The 23,921-nt window shown below is 43.2% G+C and overlaps 1 protein-coding gene across 1 annotated transcript in view; it reads left to right on the top strand.

Annotated features, from left to right (window-relative positions):
- Positions 1 to 23,921, top strand: part of NRXN1 (neurexin 1) — a 933,637-nt gene that overhangs the window by 32,723 nt on the left and 876,993 nt on the right.

Genomic DNA, 23,921 nt, shown 5'->3' with positions numbered 1-23,921 from the left:
TGCAATTATGTTGATGAAAATACTTACTTTTGCAAAATGGCTGACAGTGAATAAAATGGCTTTGCGGCTTGAAATGCCAGTGCAGACATATAAAATAGCAAGATGGTTAGTTGTTACAAGTCACACAGGCTACCAGAACCAACATTACCTGAACCATAAGCTTGATTTGGGTGGTAGTATCCCTGACAGCCAAGCAGAGAAAGATTGATCTGGTTCTGCTTCCTGCAATAGTATCCAGCCAGACCTCATGTTTTGACCCAAAGACTCAGACTTTCCCTTGTTGCATCTGAGCCAAACTGGGCTCCTCAGAACCCTTCTTAAATGTTCTTTAAATGAAAAAAAAACACCTTTTTTATTTTACGAGAATAGCATGGACTTGTGCTTTCCACAAGGGTCCTGTGGAAATGTCAAGCACTGAATTTAAGACTGGAGAAATGAGAATCTGAAAGAAACCGACAATGACAGATTCATCCATCCCTAGGGAACTCCCATCAGCTTGGCTCAGATTTGGCTCAGAATTGGCTTAGTTGCTACTAGGAGCTTGCTTTGCAATCCATGTGAGAGGAGGAATTCCTCCAGGTGTTCTGTTCTTCTGTGCCATGCCCTGCTTCGGAGGACAGTTTGTGCGTGCTAGCGCATGCTTCTGCTTTACCAGTTACTGTGGTACCTCTACTTACAAATGCAATCCATTTGCACCCCGAAAAGTCCATAAGTAGAGCGCCGCTACTGTGTGCGCACGGAGCGTGATAGAGCGCTTCTGCGCATGCCCGAAGTGCGCAGATTGCTTCTGAGTGTGCACGCGCGGCGATCCCGGAAGTAAACACTTCCGGGTTTGCCGCGTTCGTAACCTGAAAAGCTGCAACGTGAAGCAAACGTAACATGAGGTACGACTTCATTTCCTGTATGTATTTCTTGTCCCTGCCTGCTGTTCTTTTTGTTTCCAAGGTTGGAATAAGATTTCTTGAACCGTTCTGGAAGCCCCGTTCTTTATTTCTTGGTACAGATTGCAGCAGTGCAATAAACTGATGTCCCTGAAAACTTCAGAGACTTTTTTTTTAAAACTGCTTTACAGGCAAGGCAAATAAATAATGCTGTCGTTTTAAGACTGTTTGTCCCTAAAGTTTTAATTGCTAATGAGATATGGGATTCCAGTGGAAGGATGTTAAATTGTGCACAGCTGCCAAAAACCTGGCAGTGCCTGTGTTATTATCCTTCATTGCCTCCACAAAATCAGTTGTAGCAATGGGATAGTTCTAGGGTGGAGATTAAAAGTTACTGTTTGTAATGCATCCTGTGTTACTTTGGGAGGGGGTGGCAATCTTTAGAGGAACCAAATTAAAAGCAGAAAATACTGTAATCAATTTTCCGTTTTATTATTCCAGCTTTCAGCGTGCTCGGCATGCCTCTTGCTGTCCCATTCCCATTCTATGAAATGTTCAGTTTCAGTAAACGCCGGAAGCCAGTTTTTCTTTTCTTGAAAAGCATAAGAATGTTGGTCACTTACATTCTAGCAGGTTGGACAGTGACTTGTCTTTTTACAGTGCCTAGCTTTAGGCATGTTATAAATAACAACAGTATCATTCGTATTACTGTACTCCTCTCTGTTTCTGTCTCTTCTCTTCTCGTTCTTTTCTCTCCTCTTTTCTTTCTGCCCCTGAATTTCACCCTTCATTCCTCAGCTGTGCCTTTTCTCCCTTGCTGCTTCCTGTCATCCTTTTGCTGGTGTGGTAGAATACTCTCGAAACTCATTTCTTCTCTTGGACATTCATAATAATAATAATAATGGATATAGTCCTATGGTCCTTCCTCTCTCTTGGAAGAGAATGAAGTCTACTTCTGGGGGCCTTTTTGTGGCAGGTGCAAAACCTACCATCCCTGCTGTGCTGTTGGTGCTTCAACAATGTAAGGAGAAATGGGCATGTTTGGGGCATGTTGTAGGGAGGCCAAGAAACACTGTGGATTGATAGAGTTCCCCCATTTGCCCAATTATGTCCCTGACCAGGGAAGGAAGGGATGCCAACACATTGAGCTTGAATCAATGAGAAGCAGAGCTAACTAATTTTAGTTTTGTGTCCATCCTCCTCCCTGCTTATTTCCACGAGGACAACACTGAGACTAAGCCAGCAGGCAGTGCCATCCTATGGACTGGTTGCAAGTAAGAAGGCAGGAGGTGGCAGGGGGAGAGTTGATGGGTATGAAGACCCAGTACATTCAGTGGGACATACCTCTGAGCATATATAAGCATAGGATTGCTCTGTAAATGTCAAAACACACTATTGTCTTCATGGCATGTACAAAACATTTAAGATGGTGGTTTTGTAAGGGTCCTTTCTATAATCTCTCTCCCTCTCTCTCTCTCTCTCTCTCTCTCTCTTTCTCTCTCTCTCTCTCTCTCTCTCACACACACTTACTTTTGTGCCACGGAAAAGCTGCACGTGATGCTACACTATTGTATCTAATGGAGGTGATTGTTCTTGATGCAACTTCTTGGTGCCACTTATGAAGCAGGTGCTATTCCACAGGGGCTGATATTAAAATGGCACCTTGTTTAATGGCGCAGTGACCGACATCAGCATTAGTCAGTGTAAAATCCTTACATGACACCCAACCAATCAAAGCCCTCACTTCCTTCTTTTCCTCCAAGACAATCAGCCTAAAGGTAGGGGATCCTGCGCTAGCTGTGTATGCCCAGAAGGAAAAGTCAGCAGTGACCATTAGCCTTGGATTTCCTGCTCCTGATTTTGGAAAGCGCTACACATCTGTAGAATAACTTTTGTAAATTTTTTTATAAAAATACAAAACGGAATCCACTAGTTCTAAACTCCATGGAATATAGTCAATAGTATGGGTACATATTGGAATAAAACTGCCCCACTTTCCTTGAGGCCAGAGCTACTGATATGGATGTTACCTGAAGTGCTGATTGTCTTAAGAACACAAGAGGAACCAGATCTGGCATTCCTATTTCTGCAACTTTGAGGGTTGGTTTTTTTGTTTTTTTAAAAAAAGTTTTTTCTTGCTTCATGGCAAAGACAGGAATGAAAGACAGGATTTTTTTTTTTTTAATGACCTGTATAGGAGGTCTCTGAGGGAAATCACCCAGCTTGGGCTAAACAGCAGGGGGCCAGAAACAGAGAGGACCCCAAGGGAAAACTTTCAAGCCAGAGCTCAGCATTGAAAGAAAAGGTTTGCTGTCTCTAGAATCTGACAATTTCCCAGTAGCAGTCAGCTAAAGAGGGAAAGTTGGTGGAAAATGCCAGAGGCACAGTCTCATCCTCCTTCCACCTCGATTTCACCCCTACCTGGTTTCTTTAAACCAATATCTGTCATTCTATTTTCCTTCCTTCCAAACCTGAAAATTCATATATGTCAACGCAGTGATATATCACATTATTTGCATGCTCACTGGAAGGACAGATCCTGAAGCTGAGGCTCCAATACTTTGGCCACCTCATGAGAAGAGAAGACTCCCTTGAAAAGACCCTGATGTTGAGAAAGATGGAGGGCACAAGGAGAAGGGGACGACAGAGGATAAGATGGTTGGATAGTGTTCTTGAAGCTACTAACATGAGTTTGACCAAACTGTGGGAGGCAGTGGAAGACAGGAGTGTCTGGCGTGCTCTGGTCCATGGGTTCACAAAGAGTCGGACATGACTTAAATGACTAAACAACAACAACAAGGTACAGGGAAAGAAACCTGTTGGAACCCTGGTCTGTGTCCAAATGCTTTGCCCCTGTGTTTTCTCCAGGGAAACCCGATATTTACCATTGGATTGGGTTTTGCGCAGATTGTCATTTGCTGTGATTCAGTGGTAAATTGCAAGTTTTCCCCATGCTAGAGGGGGGGGGGAATGGGAGCAAAGGGGAAGTGTTGATGAGCCTTCAGTGCAGAGCAGGGTTTCCCAGACTTGGATCTCCAGCTGTTTTTGGACTACAACTCCCATCATCCCTAGCTAGCAGGACCAGTGGTCAGGGATGAGAGGAGTTGTAGTCCAAGACCCAAGTCTGGGAAACCCTGTTGTAGACAGCAATGAGCTAAATGGAACAATGGTATGACTTGGTATAAAACAGCTTCCTAAATTCCTGCCTTGAGGGGCAGGAGAACTGGGAGATGTGACAGAGCGTGGTTTAGGAGGTCTGTCTAACCTTTTAATGAGTGTTAGCATCTGTGATGTTTGCGAAAAGCTTTTGTGAATGCTCAGTTTCGACATTCACAAGAACTTGTCATTTTCGGGGGCTGCTTGTGCACCTCTAGGCTTTCTACATGATCAGGTTGAATTTTGCAGCAATTGTGGGCATAAGAATTACTCTGAGAAACAGTATTCAAGAGGTGAGAGAGTATTCAAGAGGTGCAGCAAAGTAAGCTAGATTCTGGGATCATTGCAACAGAGAATCATTGCCCTCCTCCACCAACACTGAATACAGTGTTTACACTGCAAAATGCTTTGTGAACAGGTCAAGGTGTGCCTTAATTTAAACATTTCCTTGTAATTGGCATAGTTGAGGGTTGGTGTAGGAGAGTGAGCCATGAGCTGAGAAGCCCGAATTTCAATTCACGCCTCACTTATAAACTGGCCTGAAGGGAGGGACTATCATATAGTGGTAGACTTATATCCTTGACATCTCTAGTTAAAACAATCAGGGAGCAAGTGATGGAAAATACAGTGGTACCTCGACTTACAAATTTAATCCGTTCCGAATGCACATTCGTAGGTTGAAAAATTCGTAAGTTGAAAAAAGCGATTTCCCCGTAGGAATGCATTGGAAACGAAAAATTCGGAAAAATTCGTAAGTCGAGTAATTCGTAAGTCGAGGTACCACTGTAGGTCTTCCTAGGATGCTGGGAAACACTTGCTAAGCAGAGTACACCAGCCTTCATCAGCCTGCTGCGCCTCTAGGAGGTTTGATTGTAACTTCCATTAACTCCAGAGAACATGCCCTTGCTTACTGGGGCTAAGAGTTGTAGTCAAAAACATCTGGAGGGCACCAGATTGGTGAAGGCTAAAGTAGGCAAAGTTAGGTTAGATAGACCAACAGGTCTTATTTGGTATAGGACAGCTGTTTGGGTATTTTCTGTCAGTCTTATTCATAGCCTCCCTCTCCTCCAAAATTGGGATAATAAAGCTGTGCTCTCAAAGAATGACTTTATGTTACTCAAATGTTTTCATGCTCCTACCCTAATAGAGCTTGGTCCACTGAAGGATGTCACCTTTCTGATATTGTGTAATACACTTTAAAGAGAACATTTTTGTGTATCAGCACCCCACATGTACTCATTCTACCTCAGGCTGCTTATTAATACACTGTGGCAATATCTTTGTAGCTGTCTGTGGCGTTGCACCCACGGTGTGCAGAAATGGTTCAGTGTATAATTACCAGGATGTCCAGAAGGGCACGATTTGCAGCAGGCAAGGCTTAGCAAAACAGCCAGCGAATTCACTAGCCTAGTTCCCAATTCCTTGTTGGCTACAGTGCCTGGCATTCTTCACACTAATGAGCTTGTTCCCTGTCTCCCTCTGGTCATAAAGTAAGAGAGGAAAATGTGAAGGAAGAGACACTGATGAAAGATCAGGCAGTAGAAGCCCCTGACAGTTTGTACGTTTTAAGGCAGGAATCCTTCGGTTTTTAAGTCTAAACCCATCATGAGAAACAACAGAAACAGTCAACAAACAGACCAAATGAAAATACTAAACTTTGATAGAACCGAGAGCTGCTTCTTGCAACTGATTTGCCATGTGCTGAAAAAGATGCATGTTTATTTTAATATGATGCAATGTACTATCCGATTCAACTGTTTCAAAATTTAACTCATGGTTTGGGTCCTGCATGCCTTAAGGAGCATGTTACCCCCTGACTATTGGGTGTGCTTGCTGGGACTGATGGGGATTGAGAGCTCAACAACTTTTGGGTGCTCATTGGCTGCCCACCTCTGAGTTAGATATAGCATAAGAACTCTGCTAAAGTCGACCTAGTCAAACATCCCGTTCTCAAAATGTCCAAGTGGATGTTTCTGGGAAGCCCGCAAGGAGGGCACACAGCCAACAGCCTCTCTCCATAGCTTGCCCTTCCCAGCCAGCATTCAGCATCCAGGCTTCCTCAGAATCTGAACATCCCATTTAGCAACTTCAGTTAATTGCTGTTGGTAAAGCTCTCCTCCGTTAATTTGCTGATATCCCCTTTCTGTGCCAACGGGCAATGAGCATCATCACACCTTGTGGAAGCTATTTCCATAAGTTAATGATGCAGCATGTGGTGAATTGAGTTTCCTTTGCCTGTTCTGAATCTACTGCTGAACAGCTTTGTTCAGTGAACCTGAGTTCTAACGTTACACAAGGGGGAGAAGAAAAAATTGCCCCTGATCCTCATTCTGCCCTAAAGCTCAGTCAGAGGCGAGGAGGCCCTCGGGACATCACATACCTTTGCGTTTTATTCCAGCTCTGGATCTACTGATATTTATGGATCTCTGGCAAAATCTCAGTCAGCGCATTGTGAACACCATCACCTAACATCGTTACGAGCACCTTAATTTTACCTGTCAGGTGACAAGCAAAATCCATCAGTTGATACGCATATAGATGCCTGCATAGATGCATAGCTGACTATATCCTAAGTATTATCTGCCTATCATCCGATTACCTTTTTACTAGTGCACGAAGCTTGTCTCTGCCCTACCCCCAGTCCCAGAAGAAGAAGAAGAAGAAGAAGAAGAAGATGAAGAAGACGAAGAAGAAGAAGAAGAAGAAGAAGAAGAAGAAGAAGAAGAAGAAGAAGAAGAGTTTGGATTTGATATCCCGCTTTTCACTACCCAAAGGAGTCTCAAAGCGGCTAACATTCTCCTTTCCCTTCCTCCCCCACAACAAACACTCTGTGAGGTGAGTGGGGCTGAGAGACTTCAAAGAAGTGTGACTAGCCAAAGGTCACCCAGCAGCTGCATGTGGAGGAGTGGAGACACGAACCCGGTTCCCCAGATTACGAGTCTACCGCTCTTAACCACTACACCATTACACCAGCACACACACACACATACACACACACACACACAAAACTGCATATTTTCCCCATTGCAATCCCATTCTGCATGAAGCTCTTGAGTGTGTTTATTTATTCTGAAGGAATCAGACTTTCTGCAGTTAAAACAGGGGTGGCATCAACTTTCTGCAGTTAAAACAGGGGTGGGAAAACATTTTCAGCCTGAGGGTTCCCTGCTGGGCTGTATGCTGGTGTTGGGCAGCACCGGAGGCACACATCTGCACCAAAGCAAGCAAATGGCGCCACCACACTTCACGCACACACTACGACTAGTCAAAACCTTCAATGGGGGCACAGAACAGGGCCAGTGAAGGTAGATGACCTTGGGAGAGAGAATGTGACTTGGCAATCGATGTGGTCTGGAGAGAGTCCAAAAGCCAGATAGAGATGTGTGTATTCGCCCCTGTGCCTGAGATTCCCACAACCTTGGTTAACCTTCCTTCCTTAAAAGCAAAACAAGTTGTTGAAATCGTATCCTTGGGGTTCTTCACCTTGTGAATGGTGGGTCCTAAATTCTAAATATTTCAGTCACAAGACCGCCCTGCTTATGAATAAGATAAGGGTTATAAAAAAACAAAAACAAAGAAACCCAAAAACTATTCCATTTACCAGAATGTGCTCTGTTGTGAATTCAAAGGGATTGAATTCCAAGCATTTGGATTTGAGTGTGTATAGCTGAGAACAGGAACACAGACCGAAATGATTAATCATGGGTAAAACTAATAATAATGAGGATGTAATCAATTATGAACCCAATTTCACAACTACTGGGGCTTGCCTTACAACGCTGGAACATCTGGAAAACTGTCTGTGTTTATGGTCTTTGGTTGCTGCAAAATTCATTTTAGGTTCCCCCCCTCCCCTTCCCAAAGCGGTTTTCCCCCCACTATTGATATAAGAAGCATATGCCAGCCTTTTACTCCTAAGTTTTCTGCCATCCACTCACAGTTAAATGGATTAGTTCCTGGGAAAATTCAACATATGTTTGGACAGGTTGCCAACTTGCTCTGTCACACAAGGAAATTGGCATATCTGCGCCCACCTCCCTTCCCTCATTTCATCTGTTGCCAGGCCGTTCTGAATTCTGACAAGCCATCTTTCATGTCATCCCCCCCCCCAAATGAAAGGCTTAGTAACCTGATGCCTTTGGAAGGATAAGATGTGTGCACACAATCCCATAGCCCTTAGAAATGAGCTCAAAATGGCCTCCGTCACAGCAGCATGATGTTACTTAGTGATCCAGAATTTTGTTTAGGAGAACTGCTGATATGCTCGCCCGAGTATTATAAATTGCTGTTACTGGGACGCAACACTGCCATCCTGGTAGCGCCGAGACAGTGTTTGTTTGTTTGTATGTTTGTTTTACTGGTTCGATTTTAATTTACACCCTGCCTTTCAACAGATTCTCAGGCCAGCTTACGAAAATGAAAACGGAACATATTAAAACAAAAGCATTGCACAATGCAGCATGAAAGAACAGTACAAAACCCGCCAGCAGAAAATGAAATTAAGCACCCCGACAGTATTAAATCAATGTGCAAGAGAGTTATAAAGCCTGGGAAAAATTAAAAGAAAAGCCTGACACAAAAATGACGTCAAGGTATGTGCCAGGTAAAACTTCCTAGGGAAAGATGTCTATACTTGGCTGTTTGTATCAAATAGCCCTTTCCCCCCTGCACCGCACCTCAAATGAAGAGCCTTTCAAGAAGGAACTTAATAGCCATAGCTGATGGCAGAACACAGGTGTAATGTGATCATAACATCCAGTCCCAGTCAACAGCCCCAGAGGTGTGTTTTGGATTAATCCAAGTTTCCAAATCATCTTCAAAGGAAGCTCCACATATAATGCATTACAGCAGTCTAATTATTGATTATTCAGTGTCCATAGCACCAGACTTTGAAGAATGAGACTGGGCTTAGGCAGGAATTATTGTCTCGGTGCACATCACTGAACTCCTACTTCTGTTATTTGAAAAGAGCAATTTGGGGCTATGGTCCATCAACCAATTAGCCTCACTGATCTGTGAGAGGCTGGTGGGTCTGGGTGGACTTTAATCTCAGTATAGAGATAGATGCCAATTTGGGGCACTTGAACAAAGAGATGCAATTTTATTTATTTATTAAAAAAGGCACCAAAACTGACAGGCAAGCAATCTGGCTTGTGATGAGGGATGGTTGGAGAGGGAAGCTGCATATGCACCCATTTGAACTGAAGGAAGGCTCACCCTATTGCATGACACCATCTCCCCCACCCTGACTCATCCCTCCTGGGACTTCTTCTTCTTGTTGTTTAGTCATTTAGTCATGTCCGACTCTTTGTGAACCCAGACACTCCTGTCTTCCACTGCCTCCCGCAGTTTGGTCAAACTCACGCTAGTCGCTTCGAGAACACTGTCCAACCATTTCATCCCCTTCTTCTTGTGCCCTCAATCTTTTCCAACATCAGGGTCTTTTTTTCAGGGAGTCTTCTCTTCTCATGAGGTGGCCAAAGTATTGGAGCCTCAGCTTCAGGATCTGTCCTTCCAGTGAGCACTCAGGGCTGATTTCCTTCAGAATGGATAGGTTTGATGGATAGGTTTGCACAATTCACAAGAAGAGCTTGCACAATTCACGGGCAAGGTTTTCCGGAATAGTAACCCTGTTTCGCCCTCCTGGGGTGCATGCTTCATATAATGTTTATCAAAATATATACGACTCTCATGACATACTCAAAACAAAATTTTAAAAAAAATAAAAATTAAAAAAAAATCCTTCCAGTAGCACCTTAGAGACCAACTAAGTTTGTTCTTGCTTAGTTGGTCTCTAAGGTGCTACTGGAAGGATTTTTTATTTTATTTTATTTATTTTTTTGACTATGGCAGACCAACATGGCTACCTACCTGTCTCATGACATAGTCGTACTCCTTTCCCAATTTTACAGGCTACCAATCCTGACTATGTGAGAGAAAATATTTTTAATGGAGCTGCTGGAGCTGAACCAGTTGTTCCCAAAACAATCTGAGGTTGCCTGAGGAAGAGATTCTGGGTTTGTTTTTTGTTTTGTTTTTTTCCATGCAAGGCTGTCATCATGAGCAGCCAAGTCCCCATCCTACAACATCCCCAGCCCCATCGGGGTGGCTGACTCCTCTCCCCTTCCTGGGCTGAAGGGAGGCATGGGGCTAAGACTCCTGTGCCTCACTCAATGCATCCCTTCCCCATCTCTGCCCACTGGTGTGTACACGGAGGGGACAGAGATTTTGATACACACAGCAAACTCTGCTGCTGTGTAAGAGTGATGGGCAAATCCAAGTTTAACCACACTGCAGGAGGAAAGTGTCTTGCTGCATTTTAAGCCAGTAATGTGTCTGTGCACTCAGCGTTGCCCGATGAAAGTGATTGGCAGGAAACTCAGGACACACAAAAGAAAGTACTTCTCCATTCCAATACATAGTTAATGTATGAAATGAGCTGTCACAGAATGTGGGAAATGACTATTAGCTGAGATGGATTTAAAAGGGAAATTAGGCAAATTTGTGGTGGATGAGTCTATCACCAACAGCTAGCCATGATGGCTATATGAACTGTCCAGGTTCAAAGACACTTTGCTACATGAATACCAGAAGCTGGAGAGCTGCTACAGGAAAGGGTTGTTGCTTTCGTTCGCGGCCTGTGGGCTTCTCAGAGGAATTTGTTTGGCCATTGCTGGAACCAACACATGGCGACTACATGGGCCTTTGATCTGAAGCAGCAGGTCTCCTCTTACATTCTTCTGCAAAATGCCAGTACTATATGCCTTTTTGGGGATATTAAGGGGAAGGCATAGTTCCTCTTCTGTGTAGCATTACTGACAGTTTAATAAACTAAAGCGCTTCGTTGTTACAAGGAAGGGTAATTTTCCATGATCACATTTTAATATGAAAGTTTCACAGCACTCCTTTTACAATATCATAGGAGATTCAGCTATGGCTTTTTGAAGTGAACCAATTCCAATTATCATCTGTATTGCATGAGGCCCGTATTTAAAATTCATGGAGGAGAGGGCCAGGCTATGGTGGCTATGCTCTCCCTTTTTGAGCAGAGGCAGCAACGCTTCTCAATAGAAGTTGCTGGGAACCACACAACCTGCTTGCTGGCTTCCCACAGCCATCTGGTTGGCCACCAGTGAGGACAGGATGTTGGACAGATCCAGCAGACTCTTCTCATGTTCTTAGGTGTAATTACATGGATTTTGAATAGGGGGCAGTGGGCTTCATTTTGCTGTAGTTTGCTGGAAAAGTAGAGATGAATTGCAACATGTCTGGTAGTGCTAAAAGGAAATACCCTGCTATTGGATTGAGAATGCTGTAAAGGTGTCCCCCCCCGCCCCCGCTCCAAATTCAAAATTGGCAGAGGGAGGAGATGGAACATCTGTGAGACCTGAGTGGCTCATTGTGCCCTTCACTTTCAGCCCCACCAATTAATTGGTAGGCAAATTTTTAATCTGTGATTAAAGCTTTAGTTTGATTAATGTACTGATTAAATCAATTAAAGCTTTTAGCCCTAATTCCTATGGGAGCCTCTCCCCCCACCCAATCTATTAGCAGCCTCCTGCAAAATTTAGCAGGGACTGTAAGCATCTCTTTTTATTTTTATTTTGAATTGGCTGGAACTCCTTGTAGTTCTATAACTCTGAGAAACTACAGTGACAAAAAATATAATGTTGGGCAGCTGTTTAAATGTGTTCTGTTTCAGACAAAGGGATGATGTCTGATTTCTGATTGCCTTATATTGCAGGGTTTTATTTTCTTTCTTTTTTCATTATGGGAGTGGTGTGCAGATTCATTCTCACGAGTAAGAATTTTGGTGCCAGAAGATGTTCTGTGCCCAATTGTGTAAGATGACCCAGAGGAGCGGTGCAAAGACAGGGCTGTGCGTTCTCTGAACTAAAAATACAAAATCCCAAATCTGCATTGTGTCAATCCAAATTCTGGAAAGGAGCTACACAGAAGCATTCCGGCTGCTGTGATTTCAGAAGCATGGACTTACCCAGAAAGTTCTAAACGTATTTTGATAGGAGTACAGGAAGGTGCATTTTACCAGGTCAGATCATTCATCCATCTAGCCCTGCACTGTCTTCTCCAGGGATGGGGAACATGTGACAATCCAGATGTTGTTGGCCTCCAACTCAACATCAGACCCAGCCAGCATGTTTTTGGCATCCATATGTCTTGGGAGACAGTGGAGGAGTGCTTCTTTGGGGTGAAGTCAAAGTGTTGGAAGGTTGAACATAGTCCAACAACATCTGGAGGACCAAAGATTCCACACCTCTGGTCTTCCTTGGAAGTGGCTCCCCTTGGTCTCATTTAGGGTTATTTCCCTGGTCCCTTTTAACTTGCACTAGTGACTGGTGGGCTGGTGCAGATGAGGCTCCATTGTCTCCCTGGTTTCCCAACACCATGGGCAAGGATGGGCAAGAGAGAAAGGCGAGGCACAGGGAGTAACAGTCAGTGTGGTGTAGTGGTTAAGAGCAGTGGACTCGTAATCTGGTGAACCGGGTTCACGTCCCTGCTCCTTCACATGCAGCTCCTGGGTGACCTTAGGCTAGTCACACTTCACTCTGAAGTCTCTCAGCCTCACTCACCTCACAGTGTTTATTGTGGGGGAAGAAGGGAAAGGAGATTGTTAGCTGCTTTGAGATTCCTTAGGTAAAGGTAAAGGGACCCCTGAACCCTGTCTGACTCTGGGGTTGCGCCGCTCACTTAGCATTAATGGACGAGGGAGCCGGCATACAGCTTCCAGGTCATGTGGCTAGCATGACTAAGCCGCTTCTGGTGAACCAGAGCAGTGCACGGAAATGGCATTTACCTTCCCGCCGGAGCAGTACCTATTTATCTACTTGCACTTTGAGGTGCTTTCAAACTGCTAGGTGGGCAGGAGCTGGGACCGAGCAACAGGAACTCACCCCGTCGCAGCGATTTGAACCACCAACCTTCTGATCGGCAAGCCCTAGGCTCTGTGGTTTAACCCACATGGGTAGTGATAAAGCGGGATATCAAATCCAAACTCCTCCTCCTCCTCTTCTTCTTCCCAGGTTGGCTATTTTGGAGTTAAATATTATTTAAGGGCAGGTAGGTAGCCGTGTTGGTCTGCCATAGTCAAAACAAAATAAAATAAAAAAATTCCTTCCAGTAGCACCTTAGAGACCAACTAAGTTTGTTCTTGGTATGAGCTTTCGTGTGCATGCATACTTTTTCAGATAAGAAGTGTGCATGCACACGAAAGCTCATACCAAGAACAAACTTAGTTGGTCTCTAAGGTGCTACTGGAAGGAATTTTTTTTATTTTTTATTTTTTGTTTTTATTATTTAAGCGGTTATGTTTCTGCACATGTATGTGAGAACTCTATGGACTGTACATTCACTGGAGGCCAGTCCATTAGGTCAAATGGGGTGCTGATCAAGCAAACTCATATTGCTCTCAGCCAGGCCTCACCTGCTTGCTCTCTTCCAACCAGTGCACTGACAGCACCACATTTCAGCTTCTTCACCCTCTTTAGTCTCTGTGCTGCCCTTATAGAGCTCAACAGGGATGGAGACTGTCACAAAATTAGTTGGCTCTGCCTGTCATTGGCTTTGGTTCTACCTGCATTTGGGTCTCCTGCCCTCCTTACCAGTCCCAATCGGCAGCAGACACCACGGTGTGCATTAGATAAATGTATTCCAGGAAGGGAAACAGAGGGCTCATATTCAGAATAGCCATTTCCCATTTCCCCACTCTTTCAAGCAATCCTCTAACCCTGTAATGTATGCTGCTGCAATGAAAATCATATCAGGCACCCAGCACTGAATCATTATATGGGAAAGCATCCTGTTTGGCTGTGGCATAATGAGGCTCTGGCTGGTGTAATGGTCCTTTGGTAGGTAGAACTCTTCTGACTTCATAAATCTCCATGAAATGCCCTTGTTGCTCCTCAGTCTTTATTGTTTAATTAGCAACCCCTTCCGTGTAAACAAGAAGTACGACCTGAAAATGGACTGGATGTGCTCAGAATTGGCTTCTTAGCGTATTTTAACTTCCATCCAAGACCTGGATCTTCTTCCTGCATTTTTTTGTTTGTTTGTTTGGTTCGCTCTATGGAACAGCGATACAGATTTGCTCAAAGCTAATGGGGCACGGAATGCAAGAGGACTCATTTTCAAAACAGTGAGAGCAACATTAGCAAAGTCTTAAGGCCAGGCTGTCTGCAGAAGTGTAAATGAGAGGATAATTTAGTCCCTACATTTGAACAGAGAAAACCGCCACCAGTTCTATGTCATTTGTAATCTTTTAACAGGAGGAAAAACCTAACCGAATCTCAGTCTAGTGCTGTAATGAGTGCTGCAAATGGAAACTATGAGAATAAATATGTTGTCTTGGTTTGATCTTCTTTCGGAGCGGTGACGGATCCCTACTTGTTTTACACCAGGGTTGCAAACCCCATTTTCTTATGAGTTCTGCATTTCCTCAGGAGAAATCGGGGGGGGGGGGGTTGACGTAAGAGGAGTGAAGCCAAAAGCAAAAGTGGATTGGCCCAGAGCAACAGCTAGGGTACTCCTTTTTTTCTGCTCACCGCTGATTTTAATCTTCTTTCCCTTAATTTTTTCTTCCCTTCCTTCCCCTCCTCTTTCTCTGTCACTCCACCCCGAATTATGCAAAACACTCAAAGATTATCTAGTCAAACTCCCCTCTAGTCAGTCAGGAATATCTGCCCACCATCCTCCAGGGCATTCCTGAGTAATGGTGTATCAAAAGAAAACAGGAGGGGAACTGCATGATGGTTCCAGGTGATTTATATAAACAAACCAGGATTATTTCCAGCTGTTCTGGATTATGTGTGTGGAAATCCTTCTTCAGTCAACTCACCTGCTGAGCCATCCTAAAGGAAATTTTACCAGGTACAGCAATATGCCAGAACCCAGCAGCAACTCAACAGATTCAGGAGACAAGTTTACTAATTAAGTTGTATAAATCCCAACATGTTTTGAACAATGCAATTTTCATTGGGGTGACTCTGAAAAGAAAACTAGTGCATTGCCATCTATCACCGTGTATTAGATGACTAAAGGAGTTCCTGTCACCTACGATGGAAACTGATTCATGGTAACTACCTATCACCCAACAGGCTGTTGTTAGATGAGCGTTTAAGAGGCTTGTAGACAGGTAGGCATTTAGAGTTTATTTTGTACTGCTTGAGTTTTCTATTCTACTTCCATTGCTATTGCTTTTTTTTACTTGATTGTTTTACTGGATGTTGTTTTTAATTGTTTCATTGCAATGTTTATATTGTTGCATATCGAGGTCCCCCCAAACCACCCCTGAAATAATTCAAACCACAGAAAAGAATTTTTGGTTTTGGTTTTTGGCATGATTTTGGCCACAACTTTATTGACTTACAAGGTACTTGAGTGGTTGCTTAGGCATTGGTTCAGACTATCTGTCCCCTAAGGACAGAACTGACATTTTGTCAGTAGGGGGAAAGCCTTTCGGAAAGAGGAAGTGAGGTTCTTGGTCGTGCCCGATTGTGCTGTTAAAATTTTATGGTTTTGAGTCCCTTTTTATGAACTTATTTCCCCCCCTAGTTCTAATGAAGCAGGGGCTTCAGAAAGATACACTAGTTTTATTCAGGCTGCTCTCTTGGAAGGAGACACAAGCTGGAAGAATAAAAACGAATCAATTAAAAATACAGACTCGTGCAAAAAAAGAACTGTCCATTCAGTTTGATTATTGTCGCACTTGCGTGAGAGTAAATGGCTGTTCCTGGTACATGCTAGGACACGTTTAGTGATTTACATTTCTGTAAGTGAGGTGAAGAATAGGAAAGTGGCTAAGAATTACTCAGTGTGTAATTCTCTGTCTTCTTGATGAATATGAAATTGAATTCTGGTCAATGAAGGATTCAGTTTTGAATCTATTCAGTTCTCTAGCCTATGTGACAGGCGGGACTATTTTTAATTTATTTCTTTTTTACTCTCTCCCAGCTTGCATCTCTTTCCAGGAGAACAGCTTGCACACACACAAAAAAAATTCAGGTGATGAACCAGCGAGGGAAATCAAAATTGCTCTTCTCCTTTTATTCAGCAGTGTGTCATATGAGGATTCCGTCTGTGTGCCCTCTCCATAACTGGATTTTCATATATTTTTATGCCAAATGTATTTGGGTAGACAGCTCTACCATTCCCAAGAGCTTTGCCTAGAAATAATACATTTTCTGAGTGATTTTGGCTTGGATTTATTCAGACCCCTTTTAAGCGGCAACTGAACTCATAGCCTCCACTCGGGCTATTTATTCGTGCATTTATTAACTCTCTCATTTCCTTATCACTTTTTCTATTAACATATGAGCTTTTTCACTTGCTTTATGACATTCAATTTGTCCATCATCATGGTATAGGAGGCAGCTGCTTGGAGCAATCACTAAATACATATTAATATTCTCTGGCACTCATAATGCAACTACCTTATCTAAAGTCTGCTAACAATGACTAGAGTTGGTATGGCACAGTCTTTGCATGAGCGAATCTCCTTGTGGTGCTGACGCCATGCCCTTTCCCCGCTTTTGACATGGGTGCAATCCCTATACTGACTTCTCTAGGTTAGCCATATCTACAGCAATGGAACAGGTCCGGAGCAACTGGGTTGGAAATTCTGGTCAATACTAAGAAGATTAGAGATCATAGAATTGTAGAGTTGGAAGGAATCATGAGGGTCATCTAGACCAACCCCCTGCACCACAGGGATCTTTTGCTCAGAACCCACAACTCTGGGATTAAGGGTATCGTGCTCTACCGACTGAGCTATCCCAGCTGAAAGAGAGCCTCATGCCTCCATCCTAGAAGTCCTCACATGGGCACAGTTGTCCGTAAGAGCCAGAGCAGTTATGTGCAGAGATGTCAATACTGTATTTGAAAATCTATTTTACACATCCCCAAGGGCTTGGGGTGTTGACTTTCCCCTCCTTTGAACAGCAGACCTCATGTCCTCATCTATACTTGGTGAAACAGCAGGTCCATGAGTCTCCTCTTTGCCTCAGTCATGGGGTACCATTGGACAAATTATACAACTGGGGTGTGGTATTAACCAGAGAATAGACCAAAGCTTAGCTCCTGTTTGTTTGTCTGTTTGTTTATCAGAAGCAAGTGAGCATTATCTTTGAGCAGGGCTGCCAACTTGTTGGGGGGGGGGCAAGTAAGCCCTGCATAATGGACACCATCTGAATGGCAAAGCCCACCAACGAGTGATCACCGTCTGTTCCACAATCAAAAAGCTTTTACACTCAGAAGGTTCTTCCTAATATAAAGCCTGAATATCCTTTCTTGTAATTTGAATCCATTGATTTATGTTTATGTTGTGAGGATAAAATGGGATGCCCCTAGGCAATGTACGCTGCCCCGAGTCCTGCACAGGGATAAATAATGTAACAATTCTAGACCGATGAAGAGTTCTGGAGAATTCAAAAGCTTGCACACTAATTTGTGGCCTAATAAAGGTATTAAAAGGGACCCAGGTGGCGCTGTGGGTTAAACCACAGAGTCTAGGGCTTGCTGATCAGAAGGTCGGCAGTTTGAATCCCTGCCACAGGGTGAGCTCCCATTGCTCGGTCCCAGCTCCTGCCCACCTAGCAGTTCGAAAGCACGTCAAAGTGCAAGTAGATAAATAGGTACTGCTCCGGCGGGAAGGTAAATGCCATTTACGTGCACTGCTCTGGTTCGCCAGAAGCGGCTTAGTCATGCTGGGCACATGACCTGGAAGCTGTACGCCGGCTCCCTCAGCCAGTGAAGCGAGATGAGCGCCACAACCCCAGAGTCGTCCGTGACTGGACCTAATGGTCAGGGGTCCCTTTACCTTTACCTAAAGGTATTACTACAATGTGCTCTGCTTTCTGTTAATAGTATTTCAGATACATTAAATTATCTCCTGCTGCTCTCTCCCCCCCCCCAAGATAAATAGTGAACATTGTGGTGCCTGTGTTACTGCTTTTAATTTTCTACAAGCAGGACAGGATTACCTTAGATTACTTTACGACTGGAAGATTGCTCATTTTAGGCCTTATGCAGAGACTGGCAAATACTGCCCATTGCTCATGCAAAGGAAATACTCTCCTTGCTCAAATTGAGCTTTGGGTCAGACCCACAGAAAACACAATCGGATTATAAGCGCTAAGGGCTCTATTAGCAGCAGTTAGGTTTCCTGGGTTATCAGCTGAAGAAACTCACTGGACTCGAACAGTTCAGCATATGTAAGTGCGTCAATTCAGTTTCAGCAGCATTTTTCATACATTCTTTGCATCGCCAAATGGCATCCCAGCTGTTCCCCCTTTGCTCCCTAATACCATTGAAAGCATGCCCATCTCCGTTCACTTCCACCCACGCCAACATCCATCTGCTGATGATGCCTCTAAGAAACTCTGCTGGACCGCGTCAGGAAGTCTCCACAATATCCTGCTTGCAAAGTTAATGTTTCAGTGGGAACATTTTGTTGCTTTTTCCTCCTTTTTGCACAGTTAAATTGGCAATATGCCCTCTGCTGCCCAGCTGAATTTCAAAAAGAATCCCGGTTGCACAAAATGTCAGTATTTGTAAACTGTGCTGTTCCTCCTGTGATCATGGAGGGGTTGTTTATTTATTGTTGAGAACATTTATCTCTTGGTGGTTTTTGAGGCACCTTACAAAACAAAGCACAGGTTGATATTAACAGACAATGGATAAGCAAGTACTAAAAGCAAAATCAGTTAAACTGCCTTGAATCTTTCTTTCTTTCTATCTGAAGACCACAAAGTATAAAATAATCTATTGGTACCTAAACAAATTAAAACTGGTACCAAATAGCCATCCCTGTGACGGGTGTTGAAAGGCACAGCGTCACTGCCAAAATGGCCCTATCTCTGATCATCATTTGATAGGAAGCACTCAGAGCAGTCTCTTGATGATTATCTGAGTGAATATTTGATCAGAAGTGTAACTTGATCAGATATCTGCACTTTTCAGATGATTTTGAATCTTTATACAGATTCTGAAGGGCAAAACATTTCATGTGGGGTCCATTCATCCCTTGCTTGCATTTCCAGTGGCAACCAGCCAGTTTTACCCAACCCAAACATGAGATATCCATTTAGCAGAAGTTGCCCCCAGTTCCAGTCACCACACAGAGGCAGCTTAAGATCCAAAATAGTTTACTGCTGTAGAAGATCAGGCTTTGGGACAATGACATATGCATAGAAACTTGTAGGCTTTGCAGATGCATACATGCAAGTACAAAGTTTGTGTTGTTGCAGCATCAAGACATAACACAGTCCAACTCACAGACAGACTCACTGATGGACTAATGAGCTGACATGTCTGAATCTCTTATATATAGATGGCACTGGGCCATTGTCATAGCAACTGGCTTGGTTGACGTGCACCTGATGGCTTATCTCATACATGGGGTGATATATGCCCATGAATGAAATTAACCCCTTCCTCCATGTCCAGTCCCTCCAACAAACCTTATCTGGTTTGTAACCAAATCAAGTCCTTTCCAAAATCCCTTAAAAACAAACAAACAAACAAAAAATCCCTCACACCAAACTGACAACATATAGAGGACTGAAACACACAGGGCAAATTACATCTTGAACACAGAAATTTTTCTCTCCTTTTTAACTAATCATAATAAAAAAGAGAAAGGATGCAGAATAATCATTTGTATCCTTTAGGTTTATGCTAATGTAAGATCGCGAACATCACAACGAATGCCAGTTTTAAGCAAATGAACATCGAAGCCAGTTTCACAAGATATCCTTTCTTGTAATGCCAGAATCACAAAGATTAATATAGTCTGTCAATTTGACCACCCATGATTTACGTAATCACAACTCCAATCTGAAATTTAAATCCCATTTCCCAAAGTTTAGTAGTATCTGCTTTAATTTATGTTAAATTCAACAATGATTCAATCTCCCTTCCTCATCCCCCCCCCCCAAGGTGTTATGCTAGAGAGAGTGCAAATAGGGAGAGTGCTGTTGCACTCATATCTTCTTGCTGGTTTTCCACAGGAATTTGGTTAGCCACTGTGAGAACAGGATGCTGGACTAGAAAGACTTTTGGTCTGATCCAGATGGGCCCTTCTTATGACCTTGTGGCTTTTCTCCAGAGCATGAATTTGTGCTAGCTTTCAACCTACAGGATTCAAAATGGTATACAGTTAACTTCTTAGTTCATTCATGGCTATATAGGCTTACTTTAGAATAGCAAAGATGAACCACTGTTGCTGATACCAGTTTTTGCATTTCAAGTTTAGTCTGTATCTTGGTTTGTCAGTTTGGAAAATTTAACCCAAACGGGCAGGGGAACGAAACATGACTGAAAACTAGCTGTTTTAATAACAGGAGGGAGGAATGCAACAAACAGGCATTTCTGATTAACTGTGTATGTGTGAATGTCTAGGCTATTGCAGAGACCCCCCTTAAGCAGCTTGCTGGCACACGGTACTCATCTCCATTGAGAAAGAAAAATTTTCCACACAGGGAGCATTTTATTGTAAGCCCAAATAACAATACACCCCAGCAACACAATGCTGCCTTTGCAGTTCTCCCTAGCGTGGTTCACTCAGTCAGCTGCCAGGAGCTTTATATGCAATAAAATAAATGGATTGCTGGCCAGAAGCCTGTGATTAGAAGCAAAAAGAGACCACCCTTCTCTCGGGGAGGATTTTTTTTTAAATAGTTTGCACATTTCATTTGACTGAGCTGAAGATCTGAATGTAAGAAATGGACTGGGTCCCATAAAATAATAATAATTTGTCCTGCTTCACAATAAACCTGTTCAAGTGCATTCTCAGCAACCTTTCTCCTTCTCTTGCTTTGTGCCTCCCTCTGATTGTTGTGAGTTGCTGTGTCCCACATTTTGTGAAATGTAGTAAAACGCCATCCATGATCTAGCTGAGAGTTATTTAGCTAACTAGGCCAACACGTTTCAGAGCCAATAGGGTACTGGGTTTGATGAGATGGGAAGTGATAAGCGGAGAGGGAATATACATAAGAACATATATTTGGTTTTATCTCCATATAGGGGCAAAACAAACACAAACAAACAAACAAACTCCAGTGCACCTCTTTCATTGCTGCGGAGATATGTTAAATCTTCCTGCTTTCCAATCTGTCAACCTTCCATACTCGAGTATGCAATTTTTGGAAGAATTACGTTGGCCTGAATTCTTATATTCCATTCTAGCATAATTGTTCATGGCTCCCAGAAAGACTGTGGTGTGGGTGATAGAAAGACAACTAAGACAGCAAGCCATGTCTACTCAGAAGTAAGTCCTATTGAATTTAATGAGGCTTACTGCCAGGTAAGGGATGCGGGTGGCGCTGTGGGTTAAACCCACAGAGCCTAGGGCTTGCCGATCGGAAGGTCAGTGGTTCGAATCCCTGCGACGGGGTGAGCAGATCTACCATTGCTCAGAGCTCTGTCCTAGCTTTTGCCAACCTAGCAGCTCGAAAGCACGCCAGTGCAAGCAGATCAATAGGTACCACTGCTGTGGGAAGGTAAACGGCATTTCCGTGCGCTCTGGTTTCCATCATGGTGTTCCATTGCGCCAGAAGTGGTTTAGTCATGCTGGCCACATGACCCGGAAAGCTGTCTGTGGACAAACACCAGCTCCCTCGGCTGGTAAAGCGAGATGAGCACCGCAACCTCAGAGTCGTTTGCGACTGGACTTAACTGTGAGGGGTCCCTTTACTTTTACTGCCAGGTAAGTGAGCTTAGGACTGCATATTCAGGGGGATACCCAAGTAAGTTGATGGGTTTAAGCTATTTAAGACTAATGTTGGATATCACCAGTGCTTGGTAAAAATAAATAAATGAGGTGTTGGTACTCATGCGTTGATGAAAGTGCTGTGTGTGCCAGCACAAAAAGGCTGAGTTTTCAGTACTAGTAAGTATTGTCACAGAAACGCCTGCTGGGTATCACCCATTGCTTCCAATCCTAAATATAGAGGTTTTGGGTGTCATTATTCAGAAGATGAAAGTTGCCAGTTAGAGCTTTACAGCTCTGAGCAATGGTAGATCCTGTTCGTATGCAGATATCAGGAGTTGGAGATGGATGGTGAATATTGGATATTGAATTGGATATTCAATGGCTACCAGATCTCAAAAGTTCACAGTTCTGGATTTTGAGGATTTCTAATTTTAAAAATATATTTCAGCCTCATACCTTTGCAGAGGAAATATTTCTATTTGGGAAACGGGTGGCGCTGTGGGTTAAACCACAGAGCCTAGGGCTTGCCAATCAGAAGGTCGGCGGTTTGAATCCTCGCGACGGGGTGAGCTCCTGTTGCTCGGTCCCTGCTCCTGCCAACCTAGCAGTTTGAAAGCACATCAAAGCGCAAGTAGATAAATTGGTACCGCTCTGGTGGGAAGGTAAACAGCATTTCCGTGCGCTGCTCTGGTTCGCCAGAAGCGGCTTAGTCATGCCGGCCACATGACCCGGAAGCTGTACGCCGGCTCCCTCGGCCAGTAAAGCGAGATGAGCGCCGCAACCCCAGAGTCGTCCATGACTGGACCTAACAGTCAGGGATCCCTTTACCTTTACCTTTAAAATTTGAGTAAAAATGATTTGATTTCCTTATACCCAACCGATTTTCAAATCAGAACTTTGAGGTTCACTGTTTTCTCAGTTCCTCTGAATGCAGCAATACAGTTCTCAGCTCTGTTTGTTCACGCAAACAACAATTTACAGCGTTTTGAGCTGCAATCCTATACACACTTACCTGGGAGGAAATCCCATTAAACGCAATAAGATTTACTTCTCAGTAAATATGCATAGGATTGTGCAGATCTCACAAGCACATAACACAATAAACTGCCTGTCCAGAAGTTGCAGCTCTGGCCCTCTGGAATTATTTATCAGCTGAAATTAGTCAGGCACCCAGTTTTGTCATGTTTAGATCTTTTTGTTTAAGAAAACCTTTCCTGAGATGCGACCTGGTCATTTATGAAATTTTAATTGTACTGAGTGTTTTTAAAGTTTTGAATGTTTTTTTGTTGTATTTTATTTTAGTTTTATCATGTGATGCACAGCTTTGATGGCCTCAGGATGCGAAACTGCTTATACATTTGTAAAATATATAAAAAACAACAAATATTTATCTGTGGGTCCTCATATTCCCCCCCCCCCCCGCGGAAAAAGAGAGTGAATTTGAAGCTGCTCTTTGTGCAAAATCACACAGGCATTTCAAGGGGAAACAAATCAACAGGACTGCACATCTTGCAACAATATGTCACAATGTAATTCTATATATGTTTAATCCTTGGCAAGTCACATGTGTGTATTAGGGGAAAGCGTGCGTTAAAATGTATATGTTCATCAAAATAACATACAACAATGCACTGTACTATGGGAAACTGATTGCAATTATGTGTATGTCAGGCAAAATTGCATATAAAATGAGTATATTGGAAGAAATGAGCCCCACAATGCTGGGGGGAGGGGGGAATTATGAGCATCCTTGTTTTTGTTTTTGTTTTTAAACTTTAAACTGATGTATAAACACAGCAAACTGAACTTAAGAAAAATAAGAAACTGAGAGAAGCCAGAATAGATGGCCTCTATCCCTACAAAACAAAAAAACCCAAAAGGAATAATAACAATTTGCTAGCAAACAAAGTTTAATGAAAGCATTGCTTAGACTTGGTGCATGCCAGCAAATAATGACAGCAAACATTGGTCAAGTGTCCATCAAGTATGCCTTAAGTAGTGGCCATAACTTGGAGTCCTTCAATGCATACATTACAATATTCCTGGCTAGGAACAAAACCTCTTTGAGTTTCTTATAATAGAACAACTCTTGGTATTGGATCAAGAACTCTCCTGTTTGTTGGATGGGTTTTTAAGAAACACCAGGTCAGCAAAGAGCA

This window comes from Lacerta agilis, chromosome 3 (assembly GCF_009819535.1).
Source record: "Lacerta agilis isolate rLacAgi1 chromosome 3, rLacAgi1.pri, whole genome shotgun sequence".
NCBI lineage: Eukaryota > Metazoa > Chordata > Lepidosauria > Squamata > Lacertidae > Lacerta > Lacerta agilis.
This window is presented reverse-complemented; position numbering and strand designations above follow the sequence as displayed.